Raw genomic sequence first — 26,605 nt, forward strand, 5'->3', positions numbered from 1 at the left:
ATCATCAGCTTCCAAGTTTTCATTCTTTCCATTGCACCACAACTGCTGTTTTGTCAATTTTAAAGCACAGTGAAGCAAATGTTCTCGAATCATTTTAGTATGTGATCAGGCAAAGTATCTTAGTAATCCATTCAGAGTATATCTTACTGACTCAGAGTAGCCAGTCATTTTAATGCAGAGGGCAGGTCAGGTAGAATAATATTGATCATTTAACAAATAAAATGATAAACTGTAGCACCACACCAAGACAAAGGAGAATAATCTGCTGAATGAAATTCAGCTATGGAAATCCACGAAGGTTGGATTAGTATGTCCTCATTTTTTCCAATCCCAAAGTTTTGCTGCATGGTTACATCTCAGTTTCTGGTCTAGTCATGGAAGATGACTGAGCCTCTCAGAGGGGACCATGGTTGCCATCATGGGTGTAACCTTCTTCCAGATTTCCTCAGCAGTCAGAAATGATGTTCATTTGTTTTTGAAACCAGCCGGTCCTGATTAGGCGGCTAATATTGTTCAATGTGGCGTCATCCTATTTTCTGTGTTCTTTCTAACCGTCCATCCGCTCTGTGCTTATGTGCTGCCTTAGTTCAGGCCTTCAGCTGACATCTGGACCCTCAGTTTTAGGCTTATCGCTGGTTCCTGTGCCTTTAATCGGTTCCTCCCTCCTTAATTGATTTTATTTTATTTATTTTTTTTTTCTATTCTTTTTTTTTTTTTTTTTATTGTATTAGTTGGAGGCCAATTACTTCACAACATTTCAGTGGGTTTTGACATACATTGACACGAATCAGCCATAGAGTTATATGTATTCCCCATCCCGATCCCCCCTCCCACCTCCCTCTCCACCCGACTCCTCTGTGTCCTCCCAGTGTACCAGGCCCGAGCACTCGTCTCGTGCATCTCACCTAGGCTAGTGATCTGTTTCACCATAGATAATATACATGCTATTCTTTTGAAACATCCCACCCTCGCCTTCTCCCACAGAGTTCAAAAGTCTGTTCTGTACTTCTGTGTCTCTTTTTCTGTTTTGCATATAGGGTTATCATTACCATCTTTCTAAATTCCATATATATGTGTTAGTTTGCTGTAATGTTCTTTATCTTTCTGGCTTACTTCACTCTGTATAATGGGCTCCAGTTTCATCCATCTCATTAGAACAGATTCAAATGAATTCTTTTTAACAGCTGAGTAATATTCCATGGTGTATATGTACCACAGCTTCCTTATCCATTCATCTGCTGATGGGCATCTAGGCTGCTTCCATATCCTGGCTATTATAAACAGTGCTGCAATGAACATTGGGGTGCACGTGTCTCTTTCAGATCTGGTTTCCTCAGTGTGTATGCCCAGAAGTGGTATTGCTGGGTCATATGGCAGTTCTAGTTCCAGTTTTTTAAGAAATCTCCACACTGTTTTCCATAGTGGCTGTACTAGTTTGCATTCCCACCAACAGTGTAAGAGGGTTCCCTTTTCTCCACACACTCTCCAGCATTTATTGCTTGTAGACTTTTGGATAGCAGCCATCCTGACTGGCGTGTAATGGTACCTAGAGTTAATCAATGAATATAGTAAAGTTTCAGGATATAAAATTAACACACAGAAATCCCTTGCATTCCTATATACTAACAATGAAAAAACAGAAAGAGAAATTAAGGAAACAATACCATTCACCATTGCAACAAAAAGAATAAAATACTTAGGAGTATATCTACCTAAAGATACAAAAGACCTGTACATAGAAAACTATAAAACACTGATGAAAGAAATCAAAGAGGACACAAACAGATGGAGAAACATACCGTGTTCATGGATTGGAAGAATCAATATTGTCAAAATGGCTATTCTACCCAAAGCAATCTATAGATTCAATGCAATCCCTATCAAGCTAGTTTTTCACAGAACTAGAACAAAGAATTTCACAATTTGTATGGAAATACAAAAAACCTCGAATAGTCAAAGTAATCTTGAGAAAGAAGAATGGAACTGGAGGAATCAACCTGCCTGACTTCAGACTCTACTACAAAGCCACAGTCATCAAGACAGTATGGTACTGGCACAAAGACAGAAATATAGATCAATGGAACAGAATAGAAAGCCCAGAGATAAATCCACGAACCTATGGACACCTTATCTTTGACAAAGGAGGCAAGGATATACAATGGAAAAAAGACAACCTCTTTAACAAGTGGTGCTGGGAAAACTGGTCAACCACTTGTAAAAGAATGAAACTAGAACACTTTCTAACACCATACACAAAAATAAACTCAAAATGGATTAAAGATCTAAATGTAAGACCAGAAACTATAAAACTCCTAGAGGAGAACATAGGCAAAACACTCTCCGACATAAATCTCAGCGGGGTCCTCTATGACCCACCTCCCAGAATATTGGAAATAAAAGCAAAACTAAACAAATGGGACCTAATGAAACTTAAAAACTTCTGCACTACAAAGGAAACTATAAGTAAGGTGAAAAGACAGCCCTCAGATTGGGAGAAAATAATAGCAAATGAAGAAACAGACAAAGGATTAATCTCAAAAATATACAAGCAACTCCTGAAGCTCAATTCCAGAAAAATAAATGACCCAATCAAAAACTGGGCCAAAGAACTAAATAGACATTTCTCCAAAGAAGACATACAGATGGCTAACAAACACATGAAAAGATGCTCAACATCACTCATTATTAGAGAAATGCAAATCAAAACCACAATGAGGTACCTTAATTGATTTTAAAAGCAGTTTGGTCATGTTACTCTAGCTAAAGCCATTTAAAATCACTCTCATCCAAGACCGTTGTTTGGAACTCTTTTTTTATGAGCAGAGTTATATATTGCAGAAAAAAGAATTTACAGATCTGTCTGGGAGTTTAATTTTTCCCATTTTTGCACATTATGTGATAAAAATGACTTTGAAATAATTTATTATAAATATGCCCCATAAAGTTCTCCCTGTAACTTTGTTTCTTCCTGTGTTTTCCGTCAGCATTGTCATAAACAGGCCTTTCTTGTGCTCACATTGTGTACTTAGTGTTTCTTGAACTTGGTTTATATATTCTTGTCTCCGTGCTCTTGTCCATATTCTTTTCTCTTCTCTTCATATTCTTTTCCTCTATCATTCTTTTCTTCTTTCCAGATTCTGTTTATCTTTAAGGGAAGGTCCAGTTTATGTTCCTTCCTCAAAGTAGTCTCTAAATCCTCGGAACTTGTGGTTTCTTTTTTTTTTTTTTTTCTTTTTTTTTTGGTCTCTCTCTCATGGAAATTAGTTATATGAAACTTGTGACTATGATAGTGTTGCTCTTACCTTTGTATCATGATGTTTTAGCTGACTAGATTTTTTTAAAGGTGTTTGTTGGGGTTCCTGTCTCATATATCTTTGTCTTCTTTCACACCCGGCCCAAGTGCCTAAAGTAGGCAGTTCGTAAATAATTATTTAGCATGGATATAGAAAAAGAGACCATATTTTATTTATCTTTTTGTCACCAGTGCCTAATATTGTGCCTGACAAATAAACCTTTGAATAAATGTTGATGGTGTGTTAAAGAGATGATCTTTAGGTATTGGGATCCTTTAAATATGTACGTTTGGAATATTCCTTGTGAAATTAGCTTTTCCCTCTGTACCCTGAGGAAAGTTGAGTCCAGGTTGACCTTCTTGAGGTCATTCACGGTATCAAGCCCAACGTAGCTGGTATCTAGGAGACCTGAACCTGCATGCTTTTACATGTTGCTCAAGGAAACTAATGGTTTATAGCTCAGGCTTTGGCGTCTGAGGGCTTGAGTTCATATTTCTACTCTGCTCCTTCCCAACTGCATGAGTCTGGGATAGTCTCTTTATCCTTTACTGTAAAATACAGAAGGTAACAGCTTCTGTTTATCTGTGAAAAATATCTGGCACAGAATAAGTGGTCAGAAAGTGTTAAATATAATAATAGATAATACTGTTCATAATAACCCTCTTCTTTACCTGACAAGCTGTTCATATGGTCTAGTCATCCAGCTTTCTAGAAATTTTAACTTCAGTGAATAATTTGTCAGTAAAGTTTCGGTGTTCGCCTGTTCCTAAGTGTAAGTCTTTTAATTTGATGTTTAACTCAGTGGAATCTTGTGACAAAGAAAAGACAGTGAACTGGAAACTGGGAGACTTCAATTATACCCCGAGCTTCTCACAAAGGTTAATTTGCTTAACCTTTAACATAGTCTAATTGTATCATTATTATCTGTGTACATGACTAGATTCCAGTGGTTTATAAGCTTACTTAAGGCTAGAGCCAAGTCTTACTGAATTTTTACCTTTCTCCTCTACACCATGGATTAGTAAATATGCACTGAATGAATCCACAGTTCTGTTTTCTTATCAGTCAAGATGAGGGGTTGGGCTGTCTCTAAGATTCCCTCTAACTTTCAAATATTTTGAACACCAGTGAAATGAGTCCCCATGTTAGAGAAGAACTGAAGATCAGGAAATCTAAATGTAAATTTTACCGTTGACAGATTTCTAAGATCCATTTTTTAATATAGGTGGATAATATACTAAAGTGTTTATGCATGACCTCAAATTTAGATATAATTATTTTTAAGGTAAATTTGTGATCTATTTACTAAATTTGTAAACTATATACTTCTTTCTTTGCTTTAACCCTAACCCATGACACAGGTGCAGTTCAGTAAATCATCTTTACTAAGCAAATTGAAATTTAAAGATAATTGCTTGACATTATTTTTCTTCAAATCCATTAATTGTAATTGGGTAGTTTAATGACTTTTTAATTATAAAATGCCCATATAATGAAAAACATTAATTGTAAAAAATGTAAACAGTATAGAGAGAAGTATTCGGAAATTTTAAGTCTGTTCTTCAGAATCAGTTACATCTATAGCCTTTAAAAATTATTCTTTAATTCTTTATTGTATTTTCCTGTTTTTAACCTGGCACACGGTAGTTGTTCATTGCATGCTCACTGAATTAACCAATGCTCTTTACCAGTCAGGAGTTATCAATTTTTCTGATACATTTTTCTTTTACAGTGCTATGGATATGTAATTTCTATAACAGATAGCTTTTCAAGAGTCTGAAACTAAATTTTTTAGCTACTGTGAAAGTACATTCTGTCATCAGTACTAAAAGATTAAATGTATATAAATAAGACTACTCTAATACAGTAATTTATGAAATCAGTCTGCATGCCTTATAGTTACACTGTGTCTAATGGTTTTAGTTTTCAGGCCTACTAAAACTTACGTACAGGTTTTACTGGTTTGCCAGCTATGACAAAAGTCCCTGATCATTCAGTTTCTGAGTTACAAAGTGAATTACTAAGAAGTTGCACAATCTTGGAATTTGAAGAAATGCTTTGTGGTGTACTTTATAGTAGAAAGTGGTAATAGCTTCTTTCTTAAGAAAAGAGGCTAGTTTTTCCAAACTCTTCCTCTTTTATATCAGAGTATTTGGAAACATATGTGCTTGCCTCTGAAAAAGAATTCTAGCTGAATCCAAGGAATCTTATTTATCTAGAAGCTGTAATCTTACCTCAGTTCAGTTCAGTCACTCAGTCATGTCCAACTCTTTGCAACCCCATGGATTGCAGCACGCCAGGCTTCCCTGTCCATCACCAACTCCCGGAGCTTACTCAAACTCATGTCCATCAAGTGGCTGATGCCATCCAACCATCTCATCCTCTGTCGTCCCCTTCTCCTCCTGCCCCCAACCCCTCCCAGCATCAGGGTCTTTTCCAGTGAGTCAGTTCTTCACATCAGGTGGTCAAAATATTGGAGCTTCAACTTCAGCATCAGTCCTTCCCATGAACATTCAGGACTGATTTCCTCTAGGATGGACTGGTTGAATCTCCTTGCAGTCCAAGGGACTCTCAAGAGTCTTCTCCAACACCACAGTTCGAAAACATCAATTCTTTAGCTCTCAGCTTTCTTTATAGTCAACTCTCACATCCATACATGACTACTGGAAAAACTGAAAAAAATCTTACCTATTAGTCTTAAATTCCAAAGTATATTTTATATACAAACTGTTAGAGGTTAGCTCCATCAAAGTTGAAATTACTTTCTTCCATAAATAATTATTTTCTGACATGGCATTATTTTTTCAGGAGATTGCTTTTACTTTTATGACATTATTGTTATTATAGTTTAAAAGATTTTAAAGCTTTTTTTCCTTGGAGAATATAAAATTGTTGACTTGGAACTAAAAAAAAAAAGTTAGAATATATTTTTCAATGGTCATAATAATACCAAGACAGCAATGAAACAGCATTTGCTTTCCCCAAAGGCTGTTTCCTATTACAAACTTCTGGAGAAATAGTATAATGGAGGAATAATGTATGATGATCAAATAGGCTCTAACTTAGTAGGCCTGTATGTCTGATTGAAAATACCAGAAAGAGAAAGAAATACTTAGAAAACTAACATTAGATACTTAACATGTAGAAAAATATATATCTGAAATCAACAACCAGCATCATACTTCTCTATTCATGAAACTCAGGAATCAAACAATCAGGTCTGCTACACCACCACCAGAATATTGGTTGATAAAGATTTATCCTACTGGGTGTACATGTTTTAATACACAGGTTGGAGACATGAGACTAGCTAGTGAGGAGCTAAAACATGCTTGTGAGTGTGAGCAGAGGGACAGGTACTCAACAGGAGTTTCTGATTATGGCAGTAATGGCAAAATAACTTACCAGGAAAATCTGGATGTTAGTTATGTGGTCAAACAAAAGTGAATAGAAAATTTGCACACAGACACCCAAAAAAGGTAGATGGCCATTATATCTTTAAAAGAATGTTCAAGTTCACCAGGAATCAAAGAGATGCATAATTAAATAAGACTATTTTATAGTATATGTTAAATTGGTGAGATTAAAAATAGTAATACCAAGCATTGACAACTGCTCTGTATACTGTGGATGGAACTAAGATTGCTGTGCTTACTTAATTTAGAAAGCAGTCTAAGCAATATGTATCCATCATCCTATCAATATGGCAAAATCTCTCTTCATTTTTAAAAAGCATGTTACAAAGATGCAAGTATCCATTCTGTTTTTGCAGAAATGTATATGTGTACTTACACATGGGGAAAAGAGTTCAGAAAAGAATATCTAGAAATTCTGGAGGGGGAAATTAATAATCTCTGATCATGTTTCCAATCTTAGTAAGATTGGAACGGTTTATCTACTTTTCCATGTACCTCTACTTTTATAATTATTTATAGTATGTGTATTTATATAATTGGAGGAAAGAGCTCTTTATTTGCAGTAAGGTACAAATCATTGGAGAAAAGTCATTCTTAAAAAAAAAAACAACAGGAAATTTTAGGTAGTATACATATAGTGATCTGAGAACACCATTTTATAGTATATATTAGTTATTTACCAGGCAGATGTATTCATAGGTCAGTGGTCTATTCCAGTCAAGCATTTTGTATTTTTACTTGTTTAAAAGATGTATAAGTAAAAAGCCTTATGATGTTTATCCGTTATATTTTGAAATTTATTTCCTTTCTTTTTGTGACACGTTGTCTAACTTTGGTTCCATTTCAAACAGTAGAAGTGAAGCAAAATTATTTATTTTGTCATGTAAGACAGTAAGAAATCATAGTTATTTCCCAGTATTACAACTTCAGTTATTAAATTCTAGGAGTCAGTGGATCCTGGATTTAACTTCAATGTGGTTTTTTCTTTGGTCCTCTTTGTACATCCAGTTTTTTTCCCCAACATTTTTTGGGAAAATTTCAAAACTTAAGAAAGGTGGGAAAGAATTTTTATAGCTGATATCTACCACCTTGATTATGCAATTAAACTTTTACTATGATTGCTTTATCTCTGATTTATACAACCCTCTGATCCTCTACCCATCCGAAAGTTCATCTTATTTTTTTGTGCATTTGAAATGAAGTTGCAGATATTGGTGTTGGTGGTGGTTTAGTTGCTGTTTGTGCTAAGTCACTTCAGTCGTGTCCGACTCTGTGTGACCCTATGGACTATAGGGTCAGGCTCCTCTGTCCATGGGATTCTCCAGGCAAGAATACTGGAGTGGGTTGCCATTTACTCCTCCAGGGAATATTTCCGACCCAGGATTTGAACCTGCATCTCTTATATCTCCTGCGTTGGTAGGCAGGTTTTTTACCACTAGTGCCACCTGGGAAGCCCTTAGTTGCTGAGTCATATCCAACTCTTGCAACCACATGGGCTGTCACCTACCAGGCTCCTCTGTCCATAGGATTCTCCAGGCAAGAATACTGGAGTGGATTGCCATTTCCTTCTTCAGTGGATCTTCCCAACCTAGGGATCGAACCCAGGTTTCCTGCACCGCAGGCAGATTCTTTACCAACTGAGCTACCAGCGAAGATTTTCGGTACCGGTATACTTCCCTCTAAATATTTCAGCATGCATATCACTGACTTGAATTCACCTTTTTTTCTTTTGAGGCAAATTTAAAGACAGTAAAATATATGTCTCAAGTGTCCTATTGGATGAATTTTAACAAATGAATACACTTGTGATGACCCAATCTCCTGTCAATTAGTGTCACCCCAGAAAGTTCCCTCATACCTCTTCCCAGTCAGTCAACTCCCACTCCTTTCAACCCCCGACTCCAAGAACCACTATAATGATTTTTTCTTCCATAAATTACTACTGTCTATTCTAAAACTTCATGTAAATGAAATTACACAGTGTGTATTCTGTATAAAGATTATTTCATTCATCATAAAGTGTTGAAATTCAGTCATGTGGCATGTATCAGTAGTTTTTTTATTGCAGAGTAATATTCCTAATTTCAACCCATTTTAATATGAACTTTTGAGATTTCTATAGTAAATATTGTTATTTGATATTTCTTGGTTTATGCTTAAATAAATTACGCTCTAATGGTGTACTTGATTTCCTGTTATTTGTTTATACTATCTTACAACATAAGTTAATAGTAAGTTGTTATTTGTCAGATATAATTGAAGTGCAGAGAAATTAAATGCTTCTCTGAATACAAACACTGTGTTCTCAGAAGAGTACTATATATAGAATTTCACTTAGTTCACCTTAATAGGAATTTAAAGATAAGAGGTACATTGATAATAGCTTAACTCTATTTGAAAAGTCAACCATTTCAATTATTGGCATATACTAATTGTTTTAAAAGGAGGTGGGGGAGCCATATGTGGATTTCAAATCTATATTTCTGTAATCTGCATTTATTTGCCCAGATAGTGCTTTCTAAACAGATAATCTATTCCTTAGAGCAATATATAAACAGTAAGTACTCTGTAAGTAGCATGATTTAATAAAGAGTTGACCTATTGTCCCTTCTTTGCATTAGCTAGATACATCTGCCTTAATAAGTGTCAGCTTTGATTTCTTCCTTTACGTGAGAATTTTTACAGTGTGTTTTTCTGTTTAGAGACACTTAAAAATCTGTCTAAAGCTAAGACACTCCATACCAGCCCCATGCAGTTAAAACACAGACCTCCTAAAGCCCCTGCATTCATCTTTTTTTTTTTTTCGCATTCATCTTTTGCATCTCATATTACAAATTCAATAAATGGAGTCTTCAGGAATCACCTTATTTTCTCTCTTTTACTTAAACCCACATTCATTTCACTACCAGGACATGTTAGTTTTACACCAAAAAATAACCCAAATCTGACCACTTCTCACATTTCTAGTACCTCTATTCTAGGCCAGATCTGATCATCTCTCACCTACACGCCTCTGTGCTGTGTGCTGTGCTAAGTCAGTTCAGTTGTGTCCGACTCTCTGCGACCCTCTGGACTGTAGCCCACAGGCTCCTCTGTCCGTGGGATTCTCCAGGCAAGAATGGAGTGGGTTGCCATGCCCTCCTCAGGGGATATTCCTGACCCAGGGGTCAAACCCAAGTCTCTTAATGTCTCTTGCGTTGGCAGTCAGGTTTGTTTTTTGTGTGTTTTTTTGTTTTGTTTTTACCCACTAATGCTACCTGGGAAGCCCTTACATGACTCTAATAGCCTCTCTTTTTAAATTTTAATTTTTTAATGGAGTATAGTTGATTTACATAATAGCCTCTGAGCTGGTCTCTCTGCAAACCACTTTCCTTACAGCAGCCAGTTTCTAAAAATGCATGTGTTTCTGTTGTTTTTCCATTGGACTTGGAATAAAATCCAAATTGTTTGCAGTTCTGTTGTCCTTAGCTGGGCTGGTTGCATTATACCCTGTGTGTGTCTTGTTCAGGAGTTAGAGATCTGGGCAGGGAAACTCAAGTTACTTCAAAGTAGTTTAATTAGTTTGAGCATTTTTACCTTATAGTTTTAATAGAATTCCTATACCTTAGAATTATAGTTTATTAACTGGAAAAAAAAAATCATAGATAATTGATTTCCAGTCCCTTATTTTGGCATTTAAATAAAAAGCTGTTTTCATTCTTCTTTTCCTTTGTTTTTTTTTTTTTTTTTTTTTCTGTTTTTGATTTATTACAGATTGAGCCAGAAGCATAGTACCCTTGATTCTTTAGACTTTGCAAGATATTTAGATGATGGTAACAGGGAAACAGATGAGAGAGTGGCAGGTAAGATTCTAAAGACAGATTTGGATGTTTTTGACATTGCAGAAATAATGATTTGAAAAATTCTCTTTATTCTATGGTTCAGTATGTGACTAGAATTAGACAGTTATCATACAAAGTTACATTACTAATTTATTGGCTTCAGGGAGCATTCCTGAATGTTCAGCAACCCCCAGCTGCCCTTCCTGGTGATGCTCTGAGTTTTTGGTTATGTGTGCCTACAACTACTGAGTTCTGCTTACAGCTAACAGTTTACAGCCATATAATTATAAAACTGGTATAAAGCAGGTGTAAGTCAGCCATGGTTTAGTGCAGAGTTATTTGGACCTTGCTTTCCTCATTCCTTTTATCCCCCAGACCAGGGCTAAGTAATATTTATGTGGTATATACCAATGCAACTCTGCTGATGGTGGAAAATTGGTTTAAATACTTCCATGCTGATTGGTGATCACAGCTTTGTCTTCATTCCTTGGATTCTCCCTGGCCGCCACTGCATCCCTCTAGAAACTTCATTTGACTTTCCTGTGATCCTGAAAATAGAGGTTGTCAATGCTCGGTCCACTCAGGGCTTCCTGGACTTTGCCCATTCCAAAAAGAAGACCAGCATCCTTTTTAGTTGCTTGGTTCCGCATTCCAGTCTCCTTCCCCTCTCCACCCTCCCTCCAGTTTTGCGTTTTGGGCATCACCATAGGATCTGTAGGATCTTCAGAAGACTAATCTGTGCCCTCTGTATTCTGCCCACATCAGATGAGGCCAGTTGATTCTTCTGGGGATCCACCCTGAATTTACCAGTGTAGAAGCCCTGGCTCCTCAGATGTCAAGTGACTGGTACCTTTCTGGTGCTTCAAGCTGTGACTGTCAGTTATTGAAGTAGTTCCTGAATGTCTTTATAGGAACTATAGTTTTCATGGGATGTTGACTCTGAGATAGATGGGAAGCCATCCTCAGCTACGTATTTTAACCCACCGGAATGGCGGGCACACCTGGCATAGGAAAGATGCCACATGGGACAGGTGGACCCTGTGAGGGCCCTGTGGGGTCAGGGAACATCCACACTGTGGTTTCCTCTCTTCACCAACCCTGTTGATTCTTTTTTTCCCTTTACTGGAACAGGGTTGTTAAAACCTGCCATATATTTGCTTGTCGTAGTCATCATGAATAAAGATGAGTGCTGTTGAGCGCTAATTTTTATATAGCACTCGCTCCTTTTTGAACATTTTGTAAATGTATGTTAATTCATTAGGTTATAGAATTATCCTCATCTTCCACTCCCCAAGAAACCGAGGCACTCAGAGAGTCTTAAGACTTAAGTGGCAGAGCTAAGACTCAAATGTAGAATAGCCCAGCAACAGAGCCCACGACTCTGTACCATATGCCACCTCTTAGGATGAAGGATTAAGTTTGACCTATGTAAAATGACATTCCAATATGTGCTTTTCATTTATTGCTTGAGAAAAGAGCTATTGAATGTTTAAAATCTCAAACAGTATTACATGATTTAAGGGAAAAAATGATGTAATCATTTTTAGTTCAGCAGAGGCTCAGAGAGGAGTGAGCCATGAGAACAACAGCAGTATCAGCTGAAGGGGGAAGTCATTGGAAGACTTCAGTGCAGCTGCCTCCTCAATAGTCATGATTTAGTCGCAAGCATTGTTAATTGACAGCTGTGTCAAAAGAGCAAATCACATCAGTAATATCTGAAAATTAGCAAATCAAGTGGGAATTATTTCAATAATTTTAGGACTCATCCTCCTAATTATATCATTTGTCAAGTGGCATTATGTTATATTTAATTATATCATAAATGTTAGATATTATATGTTTTATGTTGTTTATTAAGTGTTAAATACATGGTATTTTAGTTTCTTTGAAACTAACCAAATATATATAGTTTTGTATATTGTATTATTGTTCAAATGGTTATGTATTTTGAAAATAACTTCAACCCAGAAATAGGCCATGTAATTATTTTCATTCCTCTAATTTTTATTTGAAAACCTAAAGTCAAATTTAAGAGGTTTATCATCATTCTTGTTATTAGGTATGTTGGTATTTTTAATTAGGGGAAACATGGATGTAAAAGCAAGATGTTATAACTAAGCAAAATGCTATAACCAAACATAAGTAAGAATGAAAATTTTAAATAGTTGGTAGGTTTTTGTTTTTCCTTTTTTTTTTCAATATAAATTTATTTATTTTCATTGGAGGCTAATTACTTTACAATATTGTATTGGTTTTGCCATACATTGACATGAATTCGCCACGGGTATGCATGTGTTCCCCATCCTGAACCCCCCTCCCTCTCCCCTCCCCATCCCATCCCTCTGGGTCATCCCAGTGCACCAGCCCCAAGCACCCTGTATCATGCATTGAACCTGGACTGGCAACTAGTTTTGACCTTATATTTTTAATCTAAAGATTATACTCTTTCTCTTAAGTTTGGGGAAATAAAGTAATTTTTGCTTACTATATAATGCTAATATATAAATACATGTAGTCTTGAGAAAGACAAATACTATGTGATATCACTTATATGTGAAATCTAAAAATAATACCAGTGAATATATATGTAAGACAGAAATAGACTTACAGACATAGGAAACAAAATTGTGGTTCCCCAAAGCGGAGAGAGAGGGGAGTATGGGACAGGTTAGGAGTACAGAAGTAACAGATACAAACTACTAAACATGGGTTTACTTCATAGCACAAAAGTTTATATATAATATCTTGTAATAACCTATAATGAAATATAGGCTACAAAAAAATGGAATGACTATGCTATACTACTGAAACTAACACAATATTATGAGTCAGTAATGAATGAATGGATGCAGTCTTTCATCTTCACTGGGAAAAGGAAGAAAATACATGTTATTACAAGATAACAGCCTTTTGACTCTTAGGGCTCTTTTACCATAGCCTGTTGTTGAACCACGTGTGTGATATGTGGCTAAAATTTTAAATTAATCACAATTCCCATTTCCAAAGAGATTTTTGTCTCTTTACTAACCATTGGTAGAAACTTAGAAGCTAATTGAGAAGAGATAATTACCGTGTCATCTGTCATTGGATTACATGTAAACCTTACTGAGAAAGAACAAAAATTTCTGTTTGATGTTCCTGTACCAGTCTTGGGCAGAAGGAGTTTATAGATAACACAGGTTTTGAGTCCATTGCCCCTTGATGCAAATGTAGGGTCTGCTCCAACCATTAATAAACTGTTCATCTGACATATATATATGTGTGTGTATGTGTGTTTATATATATGTGTGTGTGTGTGTGTGTGTGATATATATATATGTGATGATTTTCATCATCATTTTCCTAAATTTAAAAATCTGCTTATTTTTTCGAGTCTGTGAAGGTGTTCCTTAAATGAGGAAAAGATCTCTAAATGAACATTTGTTTATAGAGCACCATTATTTTTGAGTTTTGTGCTAAAAGAACTAAGACTAAAAAATATTTTAAGATAGTGGTGATACACACTTGCATATATCCCAAGTCATGAGTGCCTGATTTTTAACTAAGCACTCAAGTACCCCTGATATAATACTAGTGTTATTCAACCTTGATTGAGAAATAACTGTTTCAGCTAATCTAGAATGGCTGATACTGACTTAGTCATTAATTTCTTGGTAACATTATAATATGCAGTCTTACAATATACCTATATCTTTGCAGTTATTACTTTAGTTCCACTAAAATTGCATTCAACAGTGTTGGGCTAGTAGAGGGTTGGGGTAGTGGCGTGAGCAGGCTGGTAGCTGGTTGCTATAGTGTTTTTTAAAAACATTCACTTCTTCAAACATTCTTATGAAGAATTATAACATTTGAAAATGACTTGGAGATTGCTTGGTATAATGTATCATTTACGAAGTAATAAGTTTTGAGTTTTAATCCAATATCTTTTAATAAAGAAGTGACAGATTCATATGTGTGTAAATACATCTGTTCAGACCTTTCATGTAAAACTTTTTCACATAACTGCAATTATTTGATCATACTGTGCCTTTATAGAGATGTGCTGTAGCTTCAAAGATATGTCTTTGTCTTTTATAGTCTGTATTATGTCTTAAGAAACAGGCAGCAGAGTGAATTCATTTTGATAATCACTAGCTTTAAAAGCAGTGGTAACTTTTAATGGCATTTTGCAATGTGTGTGTAGATGTGCATAAAAATATAAATTCTTCCCGTCTGACTTGGGTTTTTCTGGCTTTCTCTGCCTTGATCATTCATTGTTTTGCTATTGGTCACCTAAACTTTCACCAGTTGAATTGAGGTTCCCCCCCGCCCCCCCACAGTTTGTGTTTTAACCAGGTTTTTTTTTTTCTTTTTCATATTCTATCATTCTGGTGCAGGGCATTTCTGATCTGCTGTCCCTGGCCTGGACTTTCAACTATGGAAAGCCAAGGAGATCATTCAGGCCCTCCGATCCGACCTGACAAAGGCTGCAGGTGGTGTCCATACAACTTTTTTGAGACTTTTTTTACTTTGACAATGTAGAAGTAGCTGAGATATTTTCAAACGTAAAAGAGTAAAATATTATTTGTATTTCTTCCACCAGAACATGAAGTTCCTTTACAGGAACGAAGAAATTACAAATCAAGTCCTGAAATTCAGGTGGGTGAATGTCAGATCTAAAAGTATCTTCCATATGAAATGGTAGCACAAGTATTGAAAGAGAAGACTTACAGTAGTGTACCCATCTTTTATCTGTCTCTAGAAGTCAGTCAAACCTCTTGAAAAGAGAGCTCTAGACTTCTTAGTGAACTTTTGTTGAAGAATAACTACAAGCTGACATCAATAACGTTTTCAGATGAAAATGATGATCAGGTACAGTTTCCTCCCCCCCCCCTTTTTTTAAGAATAATTTGTTTCCTTTCTAATTTATAATGTACTTATTTCTTCTTTTATCTAGCTTCTTTGTTTTAAAAGTTATACATACAGTAAAATCCCATAACACCAAAATACTGAATAGAAAAGAAAGAAGATTTCAAATTGGTGAAGATTGGTTTCTATTTTAAGAGTAGAAAAAGAAAACTAACTGAAGTCCAAAGAAATTGAAAGGAAGGAAGTATTAAAAATGAGAATGTATCAGTGATATAGGCAACAGAGAACAACAGAGAAAAATTAATAACTACAAAAAACTGGGTATTTGAGGTAATGAAATTGGTAAACCTCTAGCCTGGTTTATTAAGAAAAAGAGACAAGAAGCAAATTATCAGAATCTGGAATGAGCAAAGTTATACCACTGTAGAAATCTACTAGACTTTTAAGGAAGAAGTAAAGTAAATGAACAAGGTTATATCACTGTAGATACCTACCAGATATTTAAGGAAGAAGTAATACCACTTCTCCACAAACTCTTTTAGAAATTGCAGAGAAGGGAATTGTTGAAAACTCATTCTATGAGACCAGCACAATTCTGGTATCAAAACCAGATACAGATCTGGCTAACAAAGAAAATTACAGGCTCATTTTCCTCATGAGCATGGATATAGAAAATCTGTATAACATTTTACTATATCAAATCCAACAATGTGTAAAAATGCTAATACACAATGACCAAATGGTTTATCTGAGGAACATAAGATTGATTAGTCCAAAAATCAACCATTGTAATTCACCACTTTAAGAAACTTTTCAAAAGAGAAAAGAAATCATATGATCATCTCAAAAGAAAACATTTGACACATCAAACGTGTCTTTCCCGTGAAAGCTTTAAAGAAATTAGGAATTATGAGGAATTTCCTCAAATTCATAAAAGACATTTACAGAAAAACTATCACTAACATCATACTTAATGGTGGAAGATAAGGAATAAAACAGGAATATCTGCTCTCACTACTTCTGTTGAACATCATTCTGAGGAATCTAGCCAGTACAAGGCAAGAAAAAGAAATAAAAGGCATATATTTTGGAAAAGAAAGAAAACTTTCACTGGTAACATGATTATATATGTAGAAAATCCTATAGACTGCATTAAAAAAGACCCTATAATAAGTGATGACAGACAAGTTGTAGGATACAAGATCAGTAAACAGAAATGAATTGTATTTCTGTATGCTAGCAACAAATAGACATTCAGCTTTTAAAGATACTATTTACAAAAGTATCAAAAAATATAGGAGATACTTAGGGATAAGTATGATGAAGGATTATGCACTGAAAACTATTATATGTGCTGAAAGAAAATAGAGAAGACATAAAGAAGAGATATATTGTGCTAACAGATAAGATTCAGTATCATCAAAAAGTATCAGTTTCTGTAAAATTGATTTGTACTTTTAACACAATCCTAATCAGAGTCTCACCAGCTTTTTTTGTAGAGGTTAGCTTATTCTAAAATTTCTATGGAAATAGCATAGTATAGCCAAAACAACTTTAATAAAGAAGTACAAAATTAGGGGACTTCAACTAGCTGACTTTAAGATATTATAGTTCAGGCAGTATCTTACTGACATAAACGTAGACAGGTCATTGGAACTTAGTGGAGAGTCAAGAGATTAACTTACACATAGATGATCTTTTGATGTCTAATAAAGCACAGAGTAAATTCCATTCAGAAAGTAGTCTTTTTTACAATTGGCACTGTAACATTTTGATATCTATATACCTCCAAAATTGAACTTCAAACCATACCTCACACCATATACAAAAAGTAATTCAAACGGATCATGGATTTAAATGTAAATTCTAAAGCCATAAGGCTCCTAGAAGAAAACATGGAAAAATTCATTGCAACCCTGGAAGGTAGGCCAAGATTTCTTATGTATGACACCAAAAGTATGGTATTCTTCATCAAATATGTGTTATCAAAGTCAATAGCTTCTCCTCTTTGAAAGCAACTCTAAACAAATGAAAAGATGAGCCGTAGATTAGGTAAAATATTTCAAGTAACATATCTGATAAAGAATTTCTATCCAGAACATTTAAAGAACTCTCTAAAGTGAATAATTTTTAAAAGAAGACCCAATTTTTTTTCTTTTTGCTTTAAAAAATTTTTTTCCAATTATTTTTATTAGTTGGAGGCTAATTACTTTACAATATTGTAGTGGTTTTTGCCATACATTGACATGAATCAATGACAAAAAATTTATACAGATGCTTATGCTTCAACAAAGAACATATATGGATATCAAATAAGCACATGAAAAAAGGTGTCCTACATCTTTAGTCATTAGGGAGATAAAAATTAAGTCACAATGAAATACCATAGCACACTTACTAGAAGGTTTGACTGAGACTGTACCAAGTCTCGGCAAAGATGTGGAGTAAGTAGAAATACTATCATTGCTCTTGGGAGTCCAAAATGGTGCAGTCACTTTGGAACATTTTTTGGCAGCCTATTTAAAAAAAAGTAAAATCTTCATCACCTATATGACTCGCTCATTCCATTCGTAGATATTACAGTCCAAGAGAAGTGAAGGGAGATGTTCATACCAAGACTCCTACACAGTGTTCACACCAACTTTCTTTATAATAGCCGACATTAGGGAGACAACCCAAGTATCCAAAAGCAGGCAGTTGAGTAAAAAATTCTGATGTATCGTTACAGTGAAATGCTAACTCAGCAATAAAGAAAAGTGAACCTCTGACAGATACGACAACATAGATTAGTCTGAAAATCAATAATCTGGATGAAAGAAACCAGGCAAATAGAGTACTTGCTGTATGCTTCCACTTATATAAAATTCTAAGAAATGTAAACTTGTAACAGTGACAGAAAACAGAATATTATTTGCCTAGGAACAGGGCATCTGTGAGGACAAAGGGGGAAGTATTACAAGCAGCCAGTAAAACTTTGGGGAGTGAATAGTTCATCTTTTTTTTTCCATAGCTTTGGTGTTTAATCTTTTTTTTCCCCTCTGCTTTATTTGTTTATTTTTGGCTGTGCTGGATCTTCATTGCTGGTCTGGCTTTTCGCTAGTTGCAGCGAGCGGGGGCTACTCTGTAGCTGTAAGACAAGGTCTCTAGGGATGTGGGCTTCAGTAGTTGCAGAACATGGGCTCAATAGTTGCAACTCCCAGGCCTTAGATCAATCAGGCTCAGTAGCTGTGGCACACAGGTTTAGTTGCTCCAGGACATGTGGGATCTTCCCAGATCGGGGATCGAACCTGTGTCTCCTGCACTGGTAGGCAGATTCTTTTTTTTTTTTTTTTTTGGCTTTATTTATTTATTTTCATTTATTTTTATTAGTTGGAGGCTAATTACTTTACAATATTGTAGTGTTTTTGTCATACATTGACATGAATCAGCCACCACTGAGCCACCAGGGAAGCCCCCAAGTTCATCTTCTTGATTGCACTGATCTCTTCAGGTATGTACTCAGATGTCAAAACTTAGCAGATTGTACATTTTAGATTAGCTTGTGGATTTAAGACTTCCCTGGTGGCTCAGACAGTAAAAGCGTCTGCCTACAAGGTGGGAGACCCAGGTTCGATCCCTGGGTCAGGAAGATCCTCTGGAGAAGGAAATGGCAACCCACTCCAGTGTTCTTGCCTGGAAAATCCCATGGATGGAGGAGCCTGGTAGACTACAGTCCATGGGGTCACAAAGAGTTGGATTTAAACTGTGCGGTTTGTTATTTATTAATTATATACCCCAATAAATGGCAGTGCAAGTGCTCATCATTACTTATTCTTTAACCACTAAGTGATGTTTAATGGTCATTTCAACTGACCTTAAAGCAGTTCTATCCTAGAGCCCTCACTCCTTTCATGTTTAGCCTCTGTCTAAAATGTAAGACTTTACCTGATTTTATTTTTCGATCATTTATTTTAGTGACCTGATTTTATCTTCATGGCTCTATTGTTACCTAAGATTATCTCTTATCTCCCTTGACTAGCCTATAATCTTCTTGACGCTAAACGAATCTCTTGTTCATCTCTGTATCTTCATGAATAGTAACACTCAATACACACTATTGATAGTTTTCTTATATTTTTATCTGCATATAATCCTTGTCTTACTGTTTTTTGGTTCCCTCTTGCCCATTCTTTCCTTTACTTCCTATTTTTCCTTTCTGTGGTGCTATGTGAAATTTTCTTATTGTAAATAAATATTCTTTATTTTCAACTTCTCTCTGAATATACTTTTTTTTTTAATTTTAGAAATTTATTATTTTTTAATTCTTTGATTGTGATGAGTCTTTGTTGCTGCATGCGGGCTTTCTCTAGTTGTGGCGAGCTGGGGTTACTCTTCACTGTGGGGTACATGGGCTTCTCATTCCTTGGTTTCTCTTGTTGCCAAGCTCAGGCTCTAGGTGCATGAGTCTCAGTAGTCGCAGGTTGCAGGCTCAGTCATTGCAGCCCTCAAGTTCTAGAGCTTGCACTCAGTAACTCCAAGGCAGGTGGAATCTTCCCGAACCAGGGACGCAACCCAGGTCCCCTGCACTGGCAGGCAGGCTCTCATCCACTGTGCCACTAAGGAAGTCCAGAATATCCTTTTTGCTGTAACAAAAACTTGTCTCTCCACTGAGGACCCTGTTTCCCTTATTTTCCAAGTATGAGGTGGGGGTGCATCTCACACTCTAATCCTAGACACTTCCTGATTCCCAGGATGTTTATTCACCGGGCACATACACTTTGACATTATCACACAATTATGTTGAGTTTTCAAGATATTAGCAATAAGGAAAAGATACATCTCAAAAATGCAAGATAAAACTGCCACATAGATTTTTTGAATGCTACTGTTTTTTAGCTTTTAGGATTTTGAACTATGGGATGATGTAGGATTAAACATTCCAAAACCTCCAGACTCACTACAGCCCTACTGAGATTTTGGAAATCATCAAGTAACTGGAAAGATCTTGTGGTTGTGGCCAGTGGTGTAGAAGAAGACGAATTAGAGGCTCTGACACCAGTTTTAGGCAACCTTCCTTCAACTCTTGAAACTCCTCAGACTGTAGAGGTGAGAGCTATTAATAATCAAGTCCACAAGAAGTGTTTAAGCCATGTCAAAGCAGACTATGAGATCTTGAGTTTCTGCTTTTCTCCCATTTTGATTTTAGAACTCCTTGCTAGTGCAGAAATTAGAAGATAAAATTAGTTTATTAAACAGTGAGAAATGGTCTTTGATGGAACAAATCAAAAGACTTGAAAGGTTAGTAGTTAATCATCATTTCTATAAAACCTCTTAAAATTATTAAAGAAATTGACAGATTATATAAGCATATAAGATAATATTTCAGTGGTAAGCTATAATTTTTCATATCCTAATACTTCTGGGGGAAAATGTTTTACAATTGCTTATATACTTAATGTGTTTTTCCCCCCAAAAAGTTGTTAATCACTGTAATAATCATTAAGTCATATATGTCTTAGAACCAAGGAGTAAGATATTTTTTACCTTCTTTAGGTTGTATCAGTAGTAATAAAGTAACTTCTTTGTGCTAGTGTTATGCATATTTTCCATTCATTATTTCATTTGACTCTTACACTCATGATGTGGGTTAGATGGAATTTTCCACATTTTACACACGAACAAGGCTAAGTGATAATCCAAACATAGTTTATAAAACCATTTTTATGTTTTGTAAGAGTTTGTGGCCATTTTTCTATATGAAGCATCAATATACATGGTACAGAAAAGATTAATTAGTTGCCAAATCCCTTTCTATTAATATGTTATACTTAAAGCATTAAATCCAGTATGAGATTTATGCTATTGCCAAAGTCTTAAAAAATACAATTCCTCACTAATAATTTCTCTTTCTTTTACAGTGAAATGGACTTCCTCAAAAATGAACACTTTGCCAGCCCTGTAGTTTGTGACATTGTTCAGCCTTCTTTGGATCAGTCTCCCCACAAAGACTCTGAAGACAGTGGAAAGAATTCAGTTATAAATAGTTTGGACAAGGGAGAAAACAAGGATGTCCATCTTTCAAAATCAGATGAAGTTGATTCCACTGTTCCTAAAGAGAATTTCCCACATTCTTTCCCCAGGAGAGAAAGAGAAGGAATACCATCTTCTTCTCCATCAAGTAAAAACACAGTCCATTTTGATAAACCCAATAGGTTAGTATGTGTTCTGTGTTTTTTTTTGGGGGGGGGGAGGTATGTGTGTGTGTTCTGTGTTTTGAAATGCATCTTTCAGCTATTTAGTACATTGTCAAACTAGAAGAGTCTCAATTCTTATTTTGCAGATCAGATACATGAATTTTTTTTTTTTTCTTTAAATTATTTTATTAGTTGGAGGCCAATCACTTCACAACATTTCAGTGGGTTTTGTCATACATTGACATGAATCAGCCATATAGTTACACGTATTCCCCATCCCGATCCCCCCTCCCACCTCCCTCCCCACCCGACTCCTCAGGGTCCTCCCAGTGCACCAGGCCTGAGCACCTGACTCATGTATCCCACCTGGGCTGGTGGTCCGTTTCACCATAGATAATATACATGCTGTTCTTTCAAAACATCCCACCCTCCCCTTCTCCCACAGAGTTCAAAAGTCTGTTCTGTACTTCTGTGTCTCTTTTTCTGTTTTGCATATAGGGTTATCGCCACCATCTATCTAAATTCCGTATATATGTGTTAGTATACTGTAATGTTCTTTATCTTTCTGGCTTACTTCACTCTGTATAATGGGCTCCAGTTTCATCCATCTCATTAGAACTGATTCAAATGAATTCTTTTTAATGGCTGAGTAATATTCCATGGTGTATATGTACCACAGCTTCCTTATCCATTCATCTGCTGATGGGCATCTGGGTTGCTTCCATGTCCTGGCTATTATAAATAGTGCTGCGATGAACATTGGGGTGCACGTGTCTCTTTCAGATTTGGATTCTTCAGTGAGATACATGAATTTTTATGTGTCTGACATGAACTTAACACATAGCAGAGTCCACATCACTGCAAAAAAAAATCACAAGTAATGACTAAGTTAAATTGTGTTAAAGAGGAATAGACCATAAATGAACTAGGTCCTATTTTAGCTAAGTACTGAAACCCATAAATAATATGTATGTTCTGTGTGCTGTGTTTTACCCAGTGTTTTTTTATCTTTTCTGTGTTCTACAGTCATTATCAGATTCAGTAGAAAGTTTTGATATTCAATAGTTGCCTTTACTAAAATGGCGATTAGTTCTTGATCTTAGTCCTTTTTCCTATGTCTGCTTCCATTAGTAATGTTGTGTCATTAATATCTTAATTCATTTAATTTTTATTGAATAGCAATGATTGAACTTAGATGACTATAGCAGGGTCCCTTGCCCATCATGATTATGTTTCCTAGTAGAGGAGACAAAAAGTATTTACATTATAATGTGAAAAAAGAATATTCTCTAAGAGAGGAATATTTATTGAGATCTTTTTATATATCAGGAACAGTTCTAAATGCTTTACATATGCTAGCTTAGTTAATCCTCACACATACCTTGTGATGCATTCTGAGCCAGTCATACTTCCTCCTCCTATTAAATGGAGGAGTATTAGAGTAAGTGTTGGGATGTAATAGGAAAGCATGACTAATTTGTTTTAGACTTAAAGATACTCACTATTAGTGAGAAGTATTTGATTTTTGTTTTTCCCAAAGCAAATTTTTTTACTCATATGCCACAACTTTGTCTGTGGTTGTGTGTGATTGAAATAGACATGGCCCAGTCCTCAAAGTGCATTTAATCTAATATGATTAAGATATAGTCATAAAAATAATGCAGTGGCATTTGTAGTAGTTCTTGATGTTTAGTAGTTCCATATATCTCCTTTAAAGTCCAAAGCCACTCTCAGGAGAAAGATGATTGTTAAATTTGTCCAACTAACTCTTTTAGCTCTTAACTGTATGTCAGGCAATGTTAATGAAGAGTATGAAGTTTAAAAGAAGAGTGAAAGTGTTAGTTGCTCAGTCAAGTCTGACTCCCATGCACTATAGCCTGCCAATTTTCGCGAGGTTCATGGAATTCTCCAGGCAAGAATACTGGAGTGGATAGCCATTCCCTTCTTCGGGGGATCTTCCCAACCCAGGGATCCAGGCCAGGTCTCCTGCATTGCAGGCAGATTCTTTACCATCTGAGCCACTAGGGAAGCCCAAATGAAGCCACTAGAGAAGCCCAAATGAAGAGTATAGTAACGGTAACCAAACATATGGTTACAAACTTCGGTTACAAACTTTACAGTATGAGAGAGACTGTCAGGCAATTATAATATTATAAAAGTTGGTAATATAAGAGAAGTTCAGCTTGCTTGGGGAACACACAAGCAGGGTGTTCCCCAAGCTTGTGTGAAGACACAAGCATAACCTAGTTATCAGAGTGGGAAAGGTTTCAGGAAAGAAGTATTTTCTGACTTTATACCTGATGAGTAAGTAGCAGTGAACCAGGCAAAGAGATGAGAGGAAGTCTTCCCCCTAAGAGGGACTAACAGGAGCAGGAAGAACACTGCACTTGGAGAGCTAAGAAGGATTTATGAAGATGAAGCGAAGCATGCAAATGAGAAGACAATAGGAGGGGAAGTTGGAAAATTAAGCTGAGACTAGGTCATATAAGCTGTGTTGACTCATTTTAGAGACTTGGAACATGATGGTATCTAAGTTTTAAAAGAAAGTAAGGAAAACCACTAGACCATTCAGGTATGACCTAAATCAAATCCCTTACGATTGTACAGTGGAAGTGACAAATAGATTTAAGGGACTAGATCTGATAGACAGAGTACCTGATGAACTATGGATGAACGTTCGTGACATTGTACAGGAGACAGGGAGCAAGACCATCCCCAAGAAAAAGAAATGCAAAAAGCCAAAATGGTTATCTGAGGAGGCTTTACAAACAGCTATGAAAAGAAGAGATGTGAAAGGCAAAGGAGAAAAGGAAAGATATTCCCATCTGAATGCAGAGTTCCAAAGAATAGCAAAGAGAGTTAAGAAAGCCTTCCTCAGTGATCACTGCAAAGAAATAGGGGAAAACAATAGAATGGGAAAGACTAGAGATCTCTTCAAGAAAATTAGAGATACCAAGTAAAATTTTCATGCAAGGATGGGCATAATAAAGGACAGAAATGGTATGGACCTAATGGAAGCAGAAGATATTAAGAAGAGGTGGCAAGAATACACAGAAGAACTGTACAAAAACATCTTCACCACCCAGATAATCACGATGGTGTGATCACTCACTTAGAGCCAGACATCCTGGAATGTGAAGTCAAGTGGGCCTTAGGAAGCATCACTATGAACAAAGCTAGTGGAGGTGATGGAATTCCAGGTAAACTATTTCAAATCCTAAAAGATGATGCTGTGAAAGTGCTACCTCAATATGCCAGCAAATTTGGAAAACTCAGCAGGGCCACAGGACTGGAAAACATCAGTTTTCATTCCAATCCCTAAGAAAGGCAATCCCAAAGAATGCTGAAACTACCGCACAATTGCACTCATCTCTCATGCTAGTAAGGTAATGCTCAAAATTCTCCAAGTTAGGCTTCAACAATACATGGACCGTAAATTTCCAGATGTTCAAGCTGGAATTAGAAAGGCCAAAGCCTTTGACTATGTGGATCACAATAAACTGTGGAAAATTCTGAAAGAGATGGGAATACCAGACCACCTGACTTGCCTCTTGAGAAACCTGTATGCAGGTCAGGAAGCAACAGTTAGAACTGGACAGGGAACAACAGACTGGTTCCAAATAGGAAAAGGAGTACGTCAGAGCTGTGTATTGTCACCCTGCTTATTTAACTTCCATGCAGAGTACATCATGAGAAACACTGGGCTGGAAGAAGCACAAGCTGGAATCGAGATTGCCAGGAAAAATATCAATAACCTCAGATATGCAGATGACACCACCTTTATGGCAGAAAGTGAAGAAGAACTAAAGGGCCTCTTGATGAAAGTGAAAGAGGAGAGTGAAAAAGTTGGCTTAAAGCTCAACATTCAGAAACTAAGATCATGGCATCCGGTCCCATCACTTTATGGGAAATAGATGGTGAAACAGTGGAGTCAGTGGCAAACTTTATTTTGGGGGGCTCCAAAATCACTGCAGATGGTGATGGGAGCCATGAAATTAAAAGATGCTTACTCCTTGGAAGGAAAGTTATGACCAACCTAGACAGCATATGAAACAGCAGAGACATTACTTTGCCAACAAAGGTCCATCTAGTCAAGGCTGTGATTTTTCCAGTAGTCGTGTGTGGATGCAAGAGTTAGACTATAAAGAAAGCTGAGTGCCAAGGAATTGATGCTTTTGATCTGTGGTGTTGGAGAAGACTCTTGAGAGTCCCTTGGATTGCAGGGAGATCCAATCAGTCCTGAGTGTTCATTGGAAGGACTGATGATGAAGCTGAAACTCCAATACATAGGCCACCTGAAGCGAAGAACTGACTCATTGGAGAAGACCCTGATGCTGGGAAAGATTGAAGGCGGGAGGAGAAGGGGACGACAGAGGATGAGATGGTTGGATGGCATTATTGACTCAATGGACATGAGTTTGAGTAAACTCCGGGAGTTGGTGATGGACAGGGAGGCCTGGTATACTGCAGTCCGTGGGGTCGCAAAGAGTTGGACACGACTGAGTGACTGAACTGAACTGAACTGAAGTTTTAGAAAGAGTCCTCTAGAGTAGTGGTAATTAGAAGGTAGCAAGAATGGAGACTCATGGGATATCTTTTGGAAGAGTCCAAGAAAGAAATGGTGGAATTTTCTGTATTGGAAAGATGTAGATAGATTTATAAGATAGTTAGAAGGTAAAAATTGATTGGATTAGGAGCTTAAAACTAAGGGAAGAATAAAGACTTTCTGGCTTGGGCAGTTAGATGCGTTGTAGCTCCCTTCGCCGAAAGAATAGGGGAGGGGGGACGTAATGAGCAAACAGGGCTTCAGCTTTGGCACACAAACTCCAAAATAAGATGCTACTGGGGGCCGCTTTGTGGTGTATACTAAATAACCTCTGTTATGTAACCTTAGATGTTACCCCTTTTCTTCATAGATTAAGCACATGAAGTACAACTCATAATTACAATATTATGAATACTATTACATAGAGACCAGTGTTATTTTACAAATATAAATATTTTAGCTTTCTTTATTAAACATAAATAGGCTAATATTTTCAATTACAAAAAAT

General features: G+C 36.3%; 1 pseudogene; it reads left to right on the forward strand.

The window, feature by feature from the left end:
• LOC136171204 (RAB11-binding protein RELCH-like) overlaps positions 1 to 26,605 on the forward strand; it is a 79,573-nt pseudogene that overhangs the window by 23,201 nt on the left and 29,767 nt on the right.

Source organism: Muntiacus reevesi, chromosome 1 (assembly GCF_963930625.1).
Source record: "Muntiacus reevesi chromosome 1, mMunRee1.1, whole genome shotgun sequence".
NCBI classification, from domain to species: Eukaryota; Metazoa; Chordata; class Mammalia; order Artiodactyla; family Cervidae; genus Muntiacus; species Muntiacus reevesi.